We start from the raw sequence: 11,915 nt of genomic DNA on the forward strand, positions 1-11,915 counted from the left end.
TATCACCATATATCACTATACATCACTATACATCACCATATATCACTATACATCACTATACATCACTATACATCACCATATATCACTATACATCACTATACATCACTATACATCACTATACATCACTATACATCACTATACATCACTATACATCACCATATATCACTATACTGTTCATCACTATACATCACCATATATCACTATACATCACCATATATCACTATACATCACCATAGATCACTATACATCACCATATATCACTATACATCACCATATATCACTATACTGTTCATCACTATACATCACCATATATCACTATACTGTTCATCACTATACATCACCATATATCACTATACTGTTCATCACTATACATCACCATATATCACTATACATCACCATCTATCACTATACATCACCATATATCACTATATATCACCATATATCACTATACTGTTCATCACTATACATCACCATATATCACTATACTGTTCATCTCTATATATCACCATATATCACTATATATCACCATATATCACTATACTGTTCATCTCTATATATCACCATATATCACTATATATCACTATACATCACCATAGATCACTATACTGTTCATCACTATACATCACCATATATCACTATATATCACCATATATCACTATACTGTTCATCACTATACATCACCATATATCACCATATATCACTATACATCACCATATATCACTATACATCACCATAGATCACTATACTGTTCATCACTATACATCACCATAGATCACTATACTGTTCATCACTATACATCACCATATATCACCATATATCACTATACATCACTATACATCACTATATATCACTATACATCACCATATATCACCATATATCACCATATATCACTATACTGTCCATCTCTATATATCACCATTTATCACTATATATCACTATACATCACTATACATCACTATATATCACCATATATCACTATACATGACTATATATCACTATATATCACTATACATCACTATATATCACTATATATCACTATACATCACCATATATCACTATATATTACTATACATCACTATACATCACTATATATCACCATATATCACTATACATCACCATATATCACTATATATTACTATACATCACTATACATCACTATATATCACCATATATCACTATACATCACTATATATCACTATATATCACCATATATCACTATACTGTTCACTATTGTACATCACCATATATCACTATACTGTTCATTACTATACATCACCATATATCACTATATATCACCATATATCACTATACATCACCATATATCACTATGCTGTTCATCACTATACATCACCATATATCACCATATATCACTATACATCACCATATATCACTATACATCACCATATATCACTATACTGTTCATCACTATATATCACCATATATCACTATACATCACTATATATCACCATATATCACTATACTGTTCATCACTATATATCACCATATATCACTATACATCACCATATATCACTATACATCCCCATATATCACTATACATCACCATATATCACTATATATCACCATATATCACTATACTGTTCATCACTATATATCACCATATATCACTATATATCACTATACATCACCATATATCACTATACTGTTCATCACTATATATCACCATATATCACTGTACTGTTCATAATCATTCAGGTTGGTTTTGTAGATGATGTCATAAGATGTAGATGTGAAATTGCTGATCACTTCATCTTCAGATATCGGGTGGATTCAAGGACAAGTGCAGTTGTAGTAATGTTATATATATATATATATATATATATATATATATATATATATACTGTTGTATGTATAAATGAATGTGATCCTTCCTCTAGCTATACTGTTCATCACTATAATCACCATATATCACCATATATCACTATACATCACCATATATCACTATACTGTTCATCACTATACATCACCATATATCACTTTATATCACTATACATCACCATATATCACCATATATCACTATACTGTTCATCACTATACATCACCATATATCACTATACTGTCCATCACTATATTCACCATATATCACTATACATCACCATATATCACTATACTGTTCATTATTATACATCACCATATATCACTATACATCACTATACATCACCATATATCACTATACTGTTCATCACTATACATCACCATATATCACTATACATCACCATATATCACTATACATCACCATATATCACTATACATCACCATATATCACTATACTGTTCATCACTATACATCACCATATATCACTATATATCACCATACATCACCATATATCACTATACATCACCATATATCACTATACATCACCATATATCACTATACTGTTCATCACTATACATCACCATATATCACTATACTGTTCATCACTATATATCACCATATATCACTATACATCACCATATATCACTATACTGTTCATCACTATACATCACCATATATCACTATACATCACCATATATCACTATACTCTTCATCACTATAATCACCATAGATCACTATATTGTTCATCACTATACTGTTCATCACTATACATCACCATATATCACTATACTCTTCATCACTATAATCACCATATATCACTATATATCACTTTATATCACTATACATCACCATATATCACTATACATCACTATATATCACCATATATCACTATATATCACCATATATCACTATACTGTTCATTATTATACATCACCATATATCACTATACTGTTCATCACTATACATCACCATATATCACTATACTGTTCATCACTATACATCACCATATATCACTATACTGTTCATCACTATACATCACCATATATCACTATACTGTTCATCACTATACATCACCATATATCACCATATATCACCATATATCACTATACTGTTCATCACCATATATCACTATACTGTTCATTATTATACATCACCATATATCACTATACATCACCATATATCACTATACATCACCATATATCACCATATATCACCATATATCACTATACATCACCATATATCACCATATATCACTATACTGTTCATTATTATACATCACCATATATCACTATATATCACCATATATCACTATACTGTTCATCACTATACATCACCATATATCACCATATATCACTATACATCACCATATATCACTATACTGTTCATCACTATACATCACCATATATCACCATATATCACTATACATCACCATATATCACTATACTGTTCATCACTATACATCACCATATATCACTATACTGTTCATCACTATACATCACCATATATCACTATACTGTTCATCACTATACATCACCATATATCACTATATATCACCATATATCACTATACATCACCATATATCACTATACTGTCCATCTCTATATATCACCATATATCACTATACATCACCATATATCACTATACTGTCCATCTCTATATATCACCATATATCACTATACTGTTCATCACTATACATCACCATATATCACTATACATCACCATATATCACTATACTGTTCATCACTATACATCACTATACATCACCATCTATCACTATATATCACTATAATCACCATATATCACTATACTGTTCATCACTATATATCACCATATATCACTATAATCACCATATATCACTATACTGTTCATCACCATATATCACCATATATCACTATACATCACCATATATCACTATACTGTTCATCACTATACATCACCATATATCACTATACATCACCATATATCACTATACATCACTATATATCACCATAGATCACTATACTGTTCATCACTATATTCACCATATATCACTATACATCACCATCTATCACTATACATCACTATACATCACCATCTATCACTATACATTACTATACATCACCATATATCACTATACTGTTCATAATCATTCAGGTTGGTTTTGTAGATGATGTCATAAGATGTAGATGTGAAATTGCTGATCACTTCATCTTCAGATATCGGGTGGATTCAAGGACAAGTGCAGTTGTAGTAATGTTATATATATATATATATATATATATATATATATATATATATACTGTTGTATGTATAAATGAATGTGATCCTTCCTCTAGCTATACTGTTCATCACTATAATCACCATATATCACTTTATATCACTATACATCACCATATATCACTATACTGTTCATCTCTATATATCACCATATATCACTATACTGTTCATCACTATACATCACCATATATCACCATATATCACTATATATCACTATACATCACCATATATCACTATACTGTTCATCTCTATATATTACCATATATCACTATACTGTTCATCACCATATATCACTATATATCACTATACTGTTCATCACTATACATCACCATATATCACTATACTGTTCATCACTATACATCACCATATATCACTATACTGTTCATTATTGTACATCACCATATCTCACTATACATCACCATATATCACTATACATCACCATATATCACTATATATCACCATATATCACTATGCTGTCCATCACTATACATCACCATATATCACTATATATCACCATATATCACTATACTGTTCATTACCATATATCACTATATATCACTATGCATCACCATAGATCACTATACTGTTCATCACTATACATCACTATAGATCACTATATTGTTCATCACTATATATCACTATATATCACTATACTGTTCATCACTATAATCACTATATATCACTATATATCACCATATATCACCATATATCACTATATATCACTATATATCACCATACTGTTCATCACTATACATCACTATATATCACCATACTGTTCATTACCATATATCACTATATATCACTATACATCACCATATATCACTATACTATTCATCACTATATATCACTATATATCATAATACTGTTCATCACTATAATCACTATATATCACCATATATCACCATATATCACTATATATCACCATATATCACCATATATCACTATAATCACTATATATCACCATATATCACTATACATCACCATATATCACCATATATCACTATAATCACTATATATCACCATATATCACCATATATCACCATATATCACTATAATCACTATATATCACCATATATCACCATATATCACTATATATCACTATATATCACTATATATCACCATACTGTTCATCACTATACATCACTATATATCATAATACTGTTCATCATTATAATCACCATATATCACTATACTGTTCATCACTATGCATCACCATATATCACCATATATCACTATATATCACCATATATCACTATACTGTCCATCTCTATATATCACCATATATCACTATACTGTTCATCACTATATATCACTATATATCACTATATATCACCATATATCACTATACATCACCATATATCACTATACTGTTCATCACTATACATCACCATATATCACTATACTGTTCATCACTATACATCACCATATATCACTATACTGTTCATCACTATACATCACCGTATATCACCATATATCTCTATATATCACCATATATCACTATACTGTTCATCACTGTACATCACCATAGATCACTATACATCACCATATATCACTATACTGTTCATCACTATACATCACCATATATCACCATATATCACTATATATCACCATATATCACTATACTGTCCATCTCTATATATCACCATATATCACTATACTGTTCATCACTGTACATCACCATATATCACTATACATCACCATATATCACCATATATCACTATATATCACCATATATCACCATATATCACTATACTGTCCATCTCTATATATCACCATATATCACTATACTGTTCATCACTATACATCACCATATATCACTATACATCACCATATATCACCATATATCACTATATATCACCATATATCACCATATATCACTATACTGTCCATCACTATACATCACCATATATCACTATATATCACCATATATCACTATACTGTTCATCACTATACATCACCATATATCACTATATATCACCATATATCACTATACTGTCCATCTCTATATATCACCATAGATCACTATACTGTTCATCACTATATATCACCATATATCACTATACATCACCATATATCACTATACATCACCATATATCACTATACATCACCATATATCACTGTACTGTTCATAATCATTCAGGTTGGTTTTGTAGATGATGTCATAAGATGTAGATGTGAAATTGCTGATCACTTCATCTTCAGATATCGGGTGGATTCAAGGACAAGTGCAGTTGTAGTAATGTTATATATATATATATATATATATATATATATAGGGGAATATGTAAAGCAGCTCATTACACAACCTTTTCAGGTAGTGTTCCCTGGTATCAGCTTAGCTCCTGTTAAGGAATATAAAAAGCTGAACGGGATATATGCCAAGCCAGACTACTCCCCAAAAGGGAAGTTTCGACCCATCTGCAGACAGCTGTTTCTTTTTTTTTTTTTTTTTTTTTTATCTAAAGCCGAGGAACGTGCTCTCGAATCACCCAAAGTGCAAGAAAAAGTGCAAACGTGTTACACTAAAAAAACGTGCACAAAGGATGCGGTCTATCGCTAGCCCTTCTCCGATAGGAGAGAGGCCCCCCAACAAACCTTACCCTTCGCCTCCGGACCAAAAGGTACCTGCGAGGTTCCAGGTTCGATGTCCCTTTTCGCCGAAGCTACTAGGGGACCACAAATGCTCCCGGCATCCCCCTTGGCGTTAGCCAAGGTATCTGCCCGCAGAGCCGATTACGGTAGGTACCCTGCCAAGCAGGAGTACCCGGGGTGTTTGCAGGGAGGTGCGGAACCTAATGGCCACACACACCTCCCCTAGACCGCCAGGAGGGACACCCAGAAGGGCTACCGCATCCTGACAAATCCTGTGAACACACAACACGCAAAAAGTGACACAGTGAGACAAAAAAATAAATAAATAAATAAGTGAATGTGTGCAGATATACTGCCCGGACATCCGGCCGGATCTATAAAAAATTTCTCTGATCCTAGCCAGAAGGCCGGGAATCAAGAGGTGAGTGCCACAAGGTGAAGAGATTATGGTGCCCGTGCTTCAACTCAGTGAGTCTATCCTCCCAGTGAGTTTCGGCACCTCGGGGTCACCACTCCCCGAGGCACAAAAGTACCTCGGCTCTAGACCCTCTCAGCCTCATGGCGAGACCCGGAGGGAACAGGTCACATCGGGGCAGCCGTCGAGCTGATTCCTCAGAACCAGCCCCGGAAAGCCCTGGTACACCTGCATCCTCCATGCAGCACCCATCCCCACCAGCCCCATACCGGCGTTACGGTACACCGGCATGAAAAACTGATAAGAACAGATACTACACTTGATCTTAGCCAAAAGGCCGAAAAGGCCGAGAAAGTACTAACCCCTTTTAAAGCCTCAGGCCTCTCACCACAGCCAAGCCAGATCACCCTGCTCTGTACTGACGAGGGGCAAAAACCCCGAAACAGCTGTCTGCAGATGGGTCGAAACTTCCCTTTTGGGGAGTAGTCTGGCTTGGCATATATCCCGTTCAGCTTTTTATATTCCTTAACAGGAGCTAAGCTGATACCAGGGAACACTACCTGAAAAGGTTGTGTAATGAGCTGCTTTACATATTCCCCTACCCAGAATGCCTGCGGAGTGCTAAATGGCCTAACCTGAATCTCCGTTACACCTGAAGAGGTGTCCTCTCCCTGAAGAAAGTATTAACCCCTTTTATATATATATATATATATATATATATATATATATATATATATACTGTTGTATGTATAAATGAATGTGATCCTTCCTCTAGCTATCAGAGCTGATCATGATGTTCTATTACTGCCTGAAGCCCAGAATGTGAAGAACCCTCAGGATATAACCCAACAGGAGATAACCCAACAAGAGATAACCCAACAAGAGATAACCCAATAGGAGATAACCCAACAGGAGATAACCCAATAGGAGATAACCCGACAGGAGATAACCCGACAGGAGATAACCCGACAGGAGATAACCCGACAGGAAATAACCCAACAGGAGATAAACCAACAGGAGATAAACCAACAAGAGATAACCCAACAAGAGATAACCCAATAGGAGATAACCCAACAGGAGATAACCCAATAGGAGATAACCCAACAGGAGATAACCCGACAGGAGATAACCCGACAGGAGATAACCCGACAGGAGATAACCCGACAGAAAATAACCCGACAAGAGATAACCCAACAGGAGATAACCCGACAGGAGATAACCCGACAGGAGATAACCCGACAGGAGATAACCCGACAGGAAATAACCCGACAGGAGATAACCCAACAGGAGATAACCCAACAAGAGATAACCCGACAGGAGATAACCCAACAGGAGATAACCCAACAGAAGATAACCCAACAGGAGATAACCCAACAGGAGATAACCCAACAAGAGATAACCCAATAGGAGATAACCCAACAGGAGATAACCCAATAGGAGATAACCCGACAGGAGATAACCCGACAGGAGATAACCCGACAGGAGATAACCCGACAGGAAATAACCCGACAAGAGATAACCCGACAGGAAATAACCCGACAAGAGATAACCCAACAGGAGATAACCCAACAGGAGATAACCCGACAGGAGATAACCCAACAGGAGATAACCCAACAGGAGATAACCCGACAGGAGATAACCCAACAGGAAATAACCCGACAAGAGATAACCCGACAGGAAATAACCCGACAAGAGATAACCCAACAGGAGATAACCCAACAGGAGATAACCCGACAGGAGATAACCCGACAGGAGGTAACTCGACAGGAGATAACCCGACAGGAAATAACCCGACAAGAGATAACCCGACAGGAGATAACCCGACAGGAGATAACCCGACAGGAGATAACCCGACAGGAGATAACCCGACAGGAAATAACCCAACAAGAGATAACCCAACAAGAGATAACTCAACAAGAGATAACCCAACAAGAGATAACCCAACAAGAGATAACCCAACAGGAAATAACCCAACAAGAGATAACCCAACAAGAGATAACTCAACAAGAGATAACCCAACAAGAGATAACCCAACAAGAGATAACCCAACAGGAGATAACCCAACAGGAGATAACCCAACAGGAGATAACCCAACAAGAGATAACCCAACAAGAGATAACCCGACAGGAGATAACCCAACAGGAGATAACCCAACAAGAGATAACCCAACAAGAGATAACCCGACAGGAGATAACCCAACAGGAGATAACCCAACAGGAGATAACCCAACAGGAGATAACCCAACAAGAGATAACCCAACAGGAGATAACTCAACAAGAGATAACCCAACAAGAGATAACCCAACAAGAGATAACCCAACAAGAGATAACCCAACAAGAGATAACCCAACAGAAATGGATTTTAGGCTAAGTTCACATCACTGCTGAGCTCGGTCTGGTTCAAAATCTGTTCAAAGACAAATAAAGCACCCAAACAGGCCCTTTCCACAATTGACACCGCTGGGTCCCGCCAGATCCTATTGACCTGAATGGGGTTCATCAGGTTTTGAACAGAATAAAAAAATGGACATGCAGTATATTTACTCTGCTTAACTTCTGTCTTTTGACGACAGAGCTCAGTGGTGATGTGACTGAGCCCTTACTGACTTATATACGTACATGATTGCTCTTCTTTCTTTATATATTTATATAGCACACAGATTCCACAGCAATGTACACTCATATTGGTCCCTGTTTGACTTCACAATCTAAATTCACCTACCTGTATGTTGTGGAGAAAACCCACATAAACACGGGGAGAACATTCACGTTCTTGGTGAGATTTGAACCTAGAACCCCAATGCAGCCTGACAACAGTGTCAACCACTGACCCACTGTGCTGCCCATTTGTATGCCCGTGACGCCCACATGAGGGGGTAACTATAGAAAGAAAGATAAAGAAAAAGGGACTTCACGAAACATCTTGTCCACAGGTTTTTAAGGGTATAAAGAAATGTCTGGCATGGCTGTATAGGGGTTTGTGACCCTGAATCTGTACCTACATTATATTAGTAAACTAACCCCTCTAAAGAGATATGAAATTAGGTAGGTAGAAATCCGCTAATTCTCCCTCACAAACAATGTTTGCAGAAGGAAGTAACAGTCCCAACATGTTTCCCCTGTACAATCAAAGATTCCTTTAGGGGACAGTCGCTGAGATTACCAAACCATTAAAGAAATTGGTAAACCATAAGTCATATATGATATAAACCAACAGAAAGTACAATGGCATAAAAATAGGACCATAAAGGGCATTAATTCTGATGTCCCGATGTAGTTTAAGATGCACCATACCTGATGGAGGATCAGTTTCAGACTGGAAACGTGTCTTTTTTTCCCCCTTACCTTTCCGTTGCAATATGTGACAGAAAGACCTGAAAAAAATGCAAGAACCTTTTATAGTGATATAGAATGATATTAGATATTATTTTACATGTCTCATGTCTTTCTATCATATATAATCCGTGGTCCCCTGATGAACCTTTGATTGCGCTGGAGAAACATGTTGGGACTGTTTGTTTTTGCTGTGAACATTTCTGGGTGAGGTTGGACATCCTGTGTCATCTACTATTGTGATGGTTTTTTTTTATTGGGGCATTAGTGGTTAGCTAAGTCTGTTTCTAGATATTGTCACCTGACATCCACCACCATCGTGTCCTTCATTTCATTTTGGACCCTGGACCCATCTTGCTCATCTTTGAATGTGACTGACCGCCATAAAATTGAATTGCGATTACATGGCACCCTTGAAAAGTCTCCTTACAATAATGTGACTAAAATTACAGGTACAGGCATAGCTATAGGGGGTGCAGAGGTAGAAGTCGCACATGGGTCCTAGAGTCTAAGGAGGCTTAAGGGGGTGCTCCGGGGAAGAACATATAAAAAAAATCTCCAAAGCCACCAAACTACCTTGATAGTGTTCCCTGTAAATGATCCTGCCTGATCTGCATGTCCCCTCTGGTCTTCTCTGGCTGCTTCATATTTTTTGCCATCCTGCAGCATGAATTCTACATTTCCCAGCAGCCATTGCTCTCGCTCCTCTCATTGCCGTCCAACTCCCTCTCTGAGAGCAGCCCCCACCCTCCAGTTTTTTGAAGAGACAAATTCAGTGTCTGATTGGCTGACGATGCTCACCTCCCAGTTCTCAGCCCTAAAGAGAGTATGACTCATTAGTGCAGGGCAGAAACCACGTGGTCTGTGTCTCTCAGGAGGGTGGGGGCTGCTTTCAGAGAGGAACTTGGATAGAGACACAGTGAAGATGATGTATTTTCCTCAATCCCTGCATGTAAGTGACAACTTAAAGAGGGGAAAGAGCTCTATATAGCTAATAAATAAAATTTAGACAATGAAATAGTTTGGTAGGAGGGAATGGATGGGCTATGGGTTCAGTTCGCCGGAGTACCCCTTTAAATATATTTCTGAGAACATAGCAGTAGTATTGATGGCAGATGGTAGGTGGGGCCCTATTACAGATTTGCAGTGGGGTCCTGAAGCTTTAAGATACGACTCTACATTGAGGACTACAGCGCCGATTCCACCATCTACTGAGTAGCACATTTACTACTGACACAGTTGTACTTAGTCCCTGACATGAAACATTCTGTGACTAAAAGGCATGAAATAAATAATTCCCTTGTTAATTGATGCCTACACTGTTATGTTCTGCAGGTTTTACACAGTCAATGTTTTGACACAAAACTGACAGAACGAAATTACGACTTGTCTCTCCAGCGTGTGTGTGATCTAGTCAGGCGCTGTTATTTGGCTCAGTTATAAAAGGGAGAAAAATCAAGAGGAAGAATAAGAAATAAAAGTCGTAG

The 11,915-nt window shown here is 36.6% G+C and overlaps 1 pseudogene; it reads right to left on the reverse strand.

Moving 5' to 3' along the window:
* Window positions 1-7,362: 7,362 nt before the first annotated feature.
* LOC130297129 (U2 spliceosomal RNA) lies at window positions 7,363-7,439 on the reverse strand (annotated as a pseudogene).
* Window positions 7,440-11,915: the final 4,476 nt, after the last annotated feature.

The sequence above is a fragment of the Hyla sarda genome, chromosome 12, assembly GCF_029499605.1.
Source record: "Hyla sarda isolate aHylSar1 chromosome 12, aHylSar1.hap1, whole genome shotgun sequence".
Classification (NCBI taxonomy): Eukaryota; Metazoa; Chordata; class Amphibia; order Anura; family Hylidae; genus Hyla; species Hyla sarda.